Below are 9,412 nucleotides of genomic sequence, written 5' to 3' on the forward strand. Positions count from 1 at the left end.
GGTGGGGGGCGGGGGACTGCGAAGGCCTGGGCTATCAAGGCATCATCAGGGAAGGCAAGGGGGCTCCCAACACTTGCCCTCACACCTGTGTTACCAAGCTCAGCTCCCGCCCCTACGTTAGGGTGTCAGTGGAGGGAAGACTGCTGTGCTTCAGAGGCCGCCGCAAACATTTCCATGGCCAGCAGTCGAATGCCTGCTGTAAATCCACTGCAGCACGAGCCCTGGGGTTGCTTCGGAGCCACCCAGAACCCTCCGTGCACCTTTCGGTGCAGCCCCTTCCCAACGGCTGGGCTATGCCTCGCAGGGGCACTGCTGCATGAAATCCAGCACGTTTCCAGAGCAGGAAAATACTCGGCTCACCTCAAGGAGTTTGCTAGGCAGGGGCCCTGCACTGCTTGGTTTGGGTTGGTTTTTCTCAGAGGCAGGGAGACACCCTACGGCACCGGGGAAATCTCTCGCTCTGTCTCTCCTTGGCTCTAGTGTCCTTCCCCTAGGGGTGGGAATTCATCTCTGCCAGCAAGGGAACCTTTCAGCCAGCCTGGCACAGGGGGCAGCTTGCTGGGCAAGCGAGACCCGTCCAGCAGCCGTCAGCAGGGGATGTGCTTGGGGCTGGAGGAGTCGGCCTCGAGAGCGGGTGCAGCCGTGGCTGGGAAGTGTCAGGCTGCAGTGGGCTGCTCTTGTCCCGGAGAGAGGGTGTCGGGGCAGCGGTGCTGCCAGATGGCGGGTGCTGGGTTCTGCAGCCGGCAGGTGGGCAGGGACTGCACCTTCCCCAAAGCAGCTTCTTCAACCTGCTGTGCTGCGTGCCCGCACAGGGCCAGCCCTTTGCCTGGTGACTCAAGCTGACAGCAGCTCGGCTCGTGTGCGGCTGAGGCGGTGGCGGTGCTCAGCACAGCCTCTGTGCCCTGCCTGCAGAAGCTGGGGGCAAGCTCTTTGCAGAGCCAAGCCAGCTGGAGCTCCCCCTTGACCCCCAGTGCTGCTGCTCCTGCGCCCTTTGCTTTGTGCCAGGGAGACCTCTGGAAGGGAACGGCTCCAGCTGCCATTTCCACCTGCAGCCTTGCTAGAGACATCCTCCTGGCACACGCACACTGCCACTTTGCCAGACCTTCCCGTTCACCAGCACCCCATGTCCATGGGGTGGATGCTTCTGAAAGCCCTTGCTCAGCCAGCCACAGGCAGGTAGGGCAGCAGTGAGTGCTGCACTGCCTTCCTGGCACATTGGCATGGAAGGAACGCGACCTGTGAGCCTGCCCTGCTGAAAGGCTGTCCCGGCACACTCGGAGGAGGTGATGACCGCCGACAGACAGCATCACGGCATCTCCTGCTCAAAGGAGAAAGCCCAGCCATGCTCAGAGAGACCTTCCTCAGGTAGAGAGCAGCACCGCCAGTGCAGTGGAAGCTCACATCCTGAGAGCCACTTTGGGCCATGACCTGGCAGGTCTAAGGTCACCAGCACCATGCGGGCCTGCACGGGCCTCTAGTTTTGGCTGCTCTTCTCAGAAGGCGGATGTCCTTCCCCTTACTGAGCAGAAGAGTTCCCAGCAGCTGTGGCTGAGTCTCCTTCCAGTTTTGTGTGGTTTTGGGGGGATGCTGGGGCTCCGCCTTCACCGTTCGGCACCCCCCAGGCTGCCTGGTTGGCAGCGCTGCCTGGGCACGTCTGTGGTTGGGGATTAGCAGCTTGGGTGCTCTGCTTGGTGCTTAGGAAAGGTCAAGAGCTCTGCGCAGGGCCTGCCACAGCCTCCTCAAGGACTGGGTCGGCCTTGCTCTTGAACTCTCCTGCAAGCCGAGGGCAGGCCAGGGCTGCAGGCCGGCCCCGGGCTGGCCCGGCAGCAGCGGGGCGGTGGCGCGGGAAAGCGGCAATGCAACAATGCGCGATTGTTCTGGGCGTGCCGCTCGCCGGGAGACCGGCTGGGGCGACCGGAGCTGGGTGCCGCTGGAGCGAGAGGTGCCGGTGGAGGGTCGCAGCTGCAGGAGGGCTCTCGAGAGGAGCCATGGAGCGTTACCTGGCTGCAGGGCTGCGAGACGCAGACGGACTGCTGAGTGCAGAGGAGAAGAGGGGCGAGGTGCGTGCTGGACGGATGGAGAGGGCTCAGCTTGGGAGCCGGCGACTGCGCGGGCTGCTCTGGGGCCTGGGGCAGTGTGGAGGGAAGTGAGAGTGGTAGGCCTAGAGGGATGCCAGTGCAGGCTCCCAGGGGCTCCTGTCTCTCTGCCCGTGCTGGATTCGAGCTCAGCAGGTGGGAGGGGTGCTGTGCAAGGACCCCAGGGGGTTGGTTTACAGGCGTTGGAGCTGTGGGGAAGGAGGCGATGAAGCAAAGAGCTGCTGTGGAATAGGCCACTCTCTGCACTCTCCTTGTCTGGGCTCTTTAAAGAGCATTTCCGGTAAGCGCTCTGCAAGAAGGCTCTAGAGATGGTGGCCCGAATGCCCATGAGCGTCTCTGTCTTTCCAGCCCGGGCGCAGAAGACAGCAACTCGGAGCAGGATGTCCTGAGCTGCTGGATATGCCGCTCGGGGTCAAACTCCCTTTGCTGCCTGGCTCCAACCCTGTGTTCTACCGGAGCAAGCTGGGGCAAAAGGTAAAAGCAGTAGAAAGGAGTAGGAAAAGTCCCTGCTTTTTCAGCCTCTGCTTGCCCAGATACACTGAGCAGCCTGGAGAAGAAATGGGAGGGCTCACCATCATCATCAAGGAGAGTCAAAATTTCTCCTGCTTCAGTTCTTTGGGGATATGCCAATGCCATGGCCTCTCTGCTAGGGAAATAGAGGAAGTCCCTTTTTCCTTCCAGGCCTCAATACACTGTTGCCAATACAGATACTACTCGGAGGCAAAGTTAGCCAAGGCGCTCCTTAGGACTGCCTAACCCTGAGGAGACTGCTTACAGTGGAGCAGAGATTTGCTAACTGTGAAACACCAGGACAAAAGTTTTTGGTGTGGAGATTTCCTGCACTTCTTCCTGCTTGACTTGCATGCCTCTTCTGCTTGGGTGGGGGGTGTGGGGGGTGGTTCTCTTGCCTTCTCCCCACCCTCCTCTGCCCTGCAGTGTGGCTGTGGTATTTGTTAGGACTTCACAATGATGGGAAAGACTTTTGGTATCAGCTATTCAAACTCACTTTCTATTTGCACAAGCACAGTTTTGTGGCTCTCCTGACAACAACCTCGTTTTGCAATCACAGTGAATTTCCAAAGGAAAGAAACCATAGGTAGATGCAAACTTTCTGGCGAGCTCCTTAGAACTGCAACACTGGATGCAGAAAAGGAAAAGTAAATGTTAGTGGAGAAATGGGACATCTTCTCAAATGGCCCCATAAATAGCTCCTCACTTGCATACAGTAACAGTAGATGACCCCAAGACTGAAGCTGTAGGCCCCAGGCTTTTTCTCAAGTAGCGAAATCTGTCCTTTGGGTAAAATTCAGAGCTGTGCTAAGTGCTGAGCCAGGAATTACTCTAAACCTCAGAGGCTGAAGAAGCTACCCTATGGGCTGAGGAAGCTCTGAAGTGTCTTTGTCTCTTTCCTGATCCCTCCTACCCTGCTCATGCTGTGGACGGTACGTTTTACAGCTTCACCAGCCATCTGGTTATTTCAATCTGGGCGATCCACACTGCCACTCACTAAGCAACGAGTACAACGGTCTGCATGACCCGCATTTGCAGGCCTACTACAACCGCAAAGACAACCTGCGGAGACTGAAGAGAGGAGGTTACGTCACCAGGGATGGCAAAGTAGGTTGGCTATGGGGGTGAGAAGAAGAGTTTCCAGGAGGCAGGGTTGCCAGAGCGCTTGCTGCAGCCGCCTCTTGTGGGCGGAGGGCGCGGGGCTGCTGCGCTGCTTTGCCTGGGGGCAGCAGGAGCCCAAAGCCCGCTCGGGGAAGTCCCACGCCTGCTCTCCCAGGGCCGTGCCGCGCTGCCTGGGCGCCGACGGAGCAGCGGGTGCGTGGCCTGGCGGCAGAGTGAGGAGCGCTGCTGCCCGCTGCGGGGGTGGGAGCAGAGCCCCCAGCCGCTGCGCAGGGCAGGGGGTGCAGGGGAGCAGCTCCCGCTGCGTTAGCGCTCTTGCTGGCAAGGCAGGCTGCGTAGCGAGCGTGACAAGCCTTGGGTGATTTCTGCCCTCGTCCCACCGCAGGTCGTGTGCACTCTGCGGGAGTTCAACGACTACAGGCAGTATCTGGCCACGCTCAGGACAGAGGCGGACAAAACGTACCGTCGAGAACAAGTACGTACAGCTCAGGGCTCACAGGCACGCTTCCCGGTGCAGAGGGTCGGGGCCTCACTTCTTTTCTCTCAGCAAGGCCTGACCTGAAGAAGCGGGGAAGGCTGCGCTGGCGTGCCAGGCCTTGTGGCATGGAAACGACTGCGCAGCTCCGTGCTGAGCTAGTGCAGGGCGCGGGGCTGGGCACAGGCAGGCCCGAGGGCCCGCCGCGAGTGCTGAGGCAAACCCTTCTCTCCCGCCCCGGGTGCGTGGCTGAAGCACAGTGCTGCTCTGGGCCAGGGTGAAGCCTCCACACGCAGGTGCATGAGAGCGTGTTGTGGCAGAGGGGAGCTGAGAGCCGGTGTCAACTTTCAGAAAAGGCTTCGAGAACAGCTGGCAAAATTGAAGAGTGCCCCCGAACTGCCACAGGGGATGGACATTTCTCGCCTGCGAGAGCGGCTGCTGTGGGAGCAACGAGAGAGTTGGAGAGCTGCAGAGCGGGACGTGAGGGCCAGGTAAGAGACAGGACAAGGAACGCTTGCGCTAGGAGCGGGACCGTGGCCCTTCAGCGAGGTGCCGGCTAGAGCCTTGCGTTCCACGGAAGACCGCCAAATTGCTGCGTGAGCAGATGCTGGTTGTGCCTGGAGTGGTGCAATCAGTGTTTGGAGCCTGGCAAAGGCAGCTGGAAGCTGTTTGGGGCGCTGGAGCCAGGAAGCCCAGAGCGGGACGAGGGCAGTGGCTGAGCAGGGAGTGGTCTGGGCAAGAGAGCTGCAGGCGCTCTGTTTCAGCCCTCTCTATTTGTCTGAAGGTTTCTTGCCATGATTGTGCAGAGGATGGAGAAGCTTGAGGCTCTTGAAGAGATCAAATGCCTCCCCCAGCAGGCTGAGCCAGAACAGCAGCAGCTGGGAAAGAAGAGACACCCAGGCACCCGGAACAGCTCAAGCGAAGACACTGCTTTAGAAAGGAATGCATGGTAGTAACACAGGTTACCCAGTACATGCAGATTTACACAGTCATGTCAATAGCACTCAGTGTGTCTGCTGTCAGCTGTGAAACACGTCCTTCGTGCTTGCTGATGATAAAAATCCGCATAACTCGCAGCAGCTCTGTCTTTTGTGAGGCGTTCATTCAGGCAGACCCTCTTGTGAACGTTGTTCATGGGCTCTTCCATTTGTGCTCTCAGAGCAGGAAACTCTTACTTAGCCCGGTGGCCAACACTCTTTGCCATGGAGAACATTCACAAATGGGAATTTTACTTACTTTTCCCTGTAGGAACTGAACAGACCAATCAGTCTTCAGTTGATGGGAAGAAGACCAGAAGACCTCTGTGTACTTCAGGGGTCTCCCGGGAGAGCTCGAAGGTCATGGATAGTTCCACATGCCAAAGCACCTCATCTCAGGAAAAAGATGCTACTCAGACAGCTGTTGAGGGGAGACCTGTGAGTAGGAGCTGGGTGGATGTGGTGGCTCTCCTTTGCGGCAGCGCATTGGCGCTCAGGACTGCTGGGAGGGCGCTGCCGCACACACAGCCTCTCTCGGCTCGTGACGCATAGTGGGTTGTCAGAGTGTCTCCTGAGAAATCCCCTGGCAACTAGGAAGGGATCTTCTCAGCCTGGGAGTCTCTGTCTTGAACAATTAGGAGGGGTCTGGCTTCCTGACCTGCGGGGCACTTATTTCCACCTCCGGCTGAGACCACTCCCCAGGAATTCAGCTTGTCTTGGAGCCAGCTGTTCCAGTGTGCACCATGTCCTAATCCTGAGGGTGAAGAAATTTGGGGGCTGAATCACAATTCCTGCCTGTTTTTGTTGTGTCATGAAGCTTATTCTTTAATGCATTTCTTAACTCTTCAGGAAGAAGAAACTCTGTCCAGCAGCAAGCTGCTGAGCTCCCAAGAGCCTGCTCGTCAGGAACTTCAGAGTCCTGAAGACAGCTTGAGTGAGCCATCGCAGGAGGACCAAGACACTGAAAACCAAGGTATATACACGTCTGGACTGCAGTGCCCGAAGCCTCTGTCTTCCCTCCCAGGACTGCAGGCAGTGCTCTCCTTCCTTCTCAAACCTCCCCTTTCCTCTAGTTCAGAAGTCTTTTACAGGAGGCTCCAAGAGAAGAGCTCTAGCCTAACAGAGCCATGGCTGCTTTGCTGGCCCCCGTCACAGCACCTGAGGGGAAACAGTGGGGAGGGCTGGAGCCTGTGTGCTGACCAGAGTTCACGACAAGATTAAACAGCAGACAGAGGAGGTTTCCAAAGGGTAATGTCTCTAAGCAAGTGATGAGCATCAGTCATACTCACAACAGGAAGACTTTCTAGCTGAGGGATGATGTCTCGCTTAGCTTTCTATACCCTCTTGCCAAGGTAGAACTGCAGGCTTAGAAGTTACTCATTGGTGGCTGGTTGTTTCTTCTTGCAGAAGGCAGTACAGAGGATTCTTCTAGACAGCTGTGTCTCTGTCCTGAGACAAGAACATCCCTCTCTTCAGGAGCCTCTGAAGAAGACAATGAGACAAAGAGAGCAGAAGATTTTTGCAGGTATGACATCAGCATCCCCCTACATCTCAGAAGATAGCAGCTGTCATGCTCTGACATGGTTTAGGGGTACCCACTGATAGGGTTCAGAAGACTTTCTTCTCTTTATCCTGAGCCTTTCCTGCCTCACCATCACTGCCCCCTGCCCCATACTTAGTTCACTCCTCTAGCTTCCTGGTGGAAGGGCTTTATTCTCAAAGCACCCAAATGAGAAAGAGCTGCGGGATGCCTCCGGGGTGTCTCCACCAACACATCCTGCGCCCACAGGCTCCGGAGCCTCATTTAATCTCTGACCCTTCCCCACGGACCTTGCCTGAGCTACGCCACAGGGGGCCTGTGCCCGACCTTGCTGATTCTGCCCTTGCCTTGCCCACCTGATTTCCTGGCTTGTCCGTGACCTGCCTCGTCGCTATGGGCTTGCTGGCAACTGCCAAAGTGTCAGCTGGCCCTGGTTACTGTCACCACTGTTATGGAAATTAGGCTTGTTGGCCACCATAACAGGGCTCGACCCTAGGTTCCCGCAAGTAAAGTTCAGAGCCAAATCAAAACAAATTAAATTTTAATCACGCGCGTGCCATAATTACAGCTCGAGCTGGGTGCCTCCTAAGAGGGACCCTAACATAAACAAATCCTGGGCAATTACAGTTTTTTCAACTTACATTTCCCACCCCTCACGCGATAGTTAGACCAATAGTAATTTTTTGGCCTGGGGTCTCCTGCTCCTCATTGGGTCTCATCGTCATTCTGAGGTAAGCTGTTTTTCTCCTTATTTTTGTTTTTTGCGGTCTCTGATGACGGTTGTACCTCTGTTTTTGTTGGGTCTTACTGTTGTGTCTTAAGGTCCTGAGGAGGACGTGATTCTAAATCATAACAATTAACACTGCCCCAGCAGTGAGCTGAGGCTTTGTCCCTCAAGGTCCTAATGCCCTGCGCTGGTCTTCTTTCAAAGCCTTGACACCCTCCCTTTCGGGGTGTGAGATACATTCCTGCAGACACCCTCCCTTTCGGGGTGTGAGAGGCAGGAATGCAGACTGCTTGTAACTTCCTTATCTTCCTAGCTTGAACCAGCTCTGAGGCCCTTTTCTTACTGGACTAAGTAAAAGTTCATTATTTTATCTAAGTGCGGCCTAAGGCTTCAGCAAATTTAGCTACTCATGCTAAGCAAATGTTATAGAAGTTGTGCTAAGCAGCTACCTCTAGACAGTTTCAGTTTGCTATTCTTTAACAGTTCCCCCCTTTGTTTTTATGAAGCATCCCTGCTAATACTTTAAACAGAGTTCTCAAAGCCTTGCAAGGCGTACTATCACGTTCCATAATCTTATGCATGATATGATCGTAAGCAATAGGCATAACACAGTTAAAGTTAGCACAACTACTACTGGGTGCAACACATGATTATAAACGCTGTTGTAGTTGGTGACCACCCTAGAAGAGTTTCCCAGCCATGATGTTCTCCGTCCCTTTTTATCCTTTCCGAGACGTGGTGTATCTCTTCCGCATCATGACGAATGGTGATTAGAGTTTTCTGTCCACTGTTTCGGATGCGTTCTAGCAGTCAACGCAAATCATCATGTTATAGTAGTTTCTTTACCAGGGTGAGATTCATCCCAATGGGGGTAGGTAGTAAATTTTGAATTAATGTATGAGTAGATTGTAACAATTGATAAGATCTAATAGGAGCTGAATAATTAAAGTCGCATCCCATAATCTTGGGTAAAGTTACAAATACAAATATTTGAGTGATGACTTGTATCTACAGCAATGTTATCTATGAATATAAGATTACAAAGTGTTCTTACACATACACATCCTTTTTTAACATATACAAGTACAGTTCAACTTTAGCAGCAAAAGAAGAACATAGTATGACAGTATATGGCCTGTTCCATTTAGGTTTTAACTTGGATTTTTGTGAAAATACTTTAACTAAAACTTCATCCCCAGGCTGTATACCAAGCACTTGTATGTCAGGTGGTGTGGATTGATATCATTGAGCATATATATATATATACATTTTTTTTTTTAAGATTTTCAAACCTTTTTGCATACTTAGAACATACTGGGTTAGTCGTTCATCTCTGTCTAACAGGCTGGTCTTAGCTGGAATAATAAGTCCCTAGTACAGCTAAATGTCTCCCGAAGAGAATTTCTGCTGGTGTTAGTCCTATGGGTTGCCATGGGACATTTCAAACATGCCATAGAGCTAAGTTTAATGCTTCTGGCCATTTTAGGCTAGCACGTGTGCATATTCTTGCTATTTTTTCTTTTAATGTTCTATTCATTCTTTCTACTTGTCCTGAAGATTGTGGGTGATAAGGGGTACATAGGTTTCTTTTTATTCCTAATGATTTATATAACTGAGTGATTATGCTGGCCGTGAAATGGGCACCCCTATCTGAATCAATGGCTTCTGGGACCCCATACCTAGGTATGAGTTCTTTCAGTAAGGCTTTTACCACTCCCCCTGTGTCGGCCTTTCTTGTTGGGAAAGCTTCTACCCAGCCTGATAACTGATCTACTATCACTAACAAGTATTTGCACCCATTGGCGGATGGCATATCCGCATCATCTATTTGCAGCTTTTGGAAAGGGAAGTCAGCCCATGGTCGCCTCCCCTAAATCTGAGCTTGGCTTGTTATTTGAAAACTTCTGGCAGGTCGGGCAGCTATTTGTTATTCTTTTAGCAGCTGCATAAATTCCTGGAGCAGCCCAT

The 9,412-nt window shown here is 53.6% G+C and overlaps 1 long non-coding RNA gene across 1 annotated transcript; it reads left to right on the forward strand.

Moving 5' to 3' along the window:
* Window positions 1-4,897: 4,897 nt before the first annotated feature.
* LOC135330086 (uncharacterized) lies at window positions 4,898-8,497 on the forward strand. The gene is made up of 2 exons (XR_010391844.1): window positions 4,898-6,150; window positions 6,585-8,497. It is a non-coding gene; the product is annotated as an uncharacterized LOC135330086 (long non-coding RNA).
* The last annotated feature ends 915 nt before the right edge of the window (window positions 8,498-9,412 follow it).

Source organism: Dromaius novaehollandiae, chromosome 16, assembly GCF_036370855.1.
Source record: "Dromaius novaehollandiae isolate bDroNov1 chromosome 16, bDroNov1.hap1, whole genome shotgun sequence".
Classification (NCBI taxonomy): Eukaryota; Metazoa; Chordata; class Aves; order Casuariiformes; family Dromaiidae; genus Dromaius; species Dromaius novaehollandiae.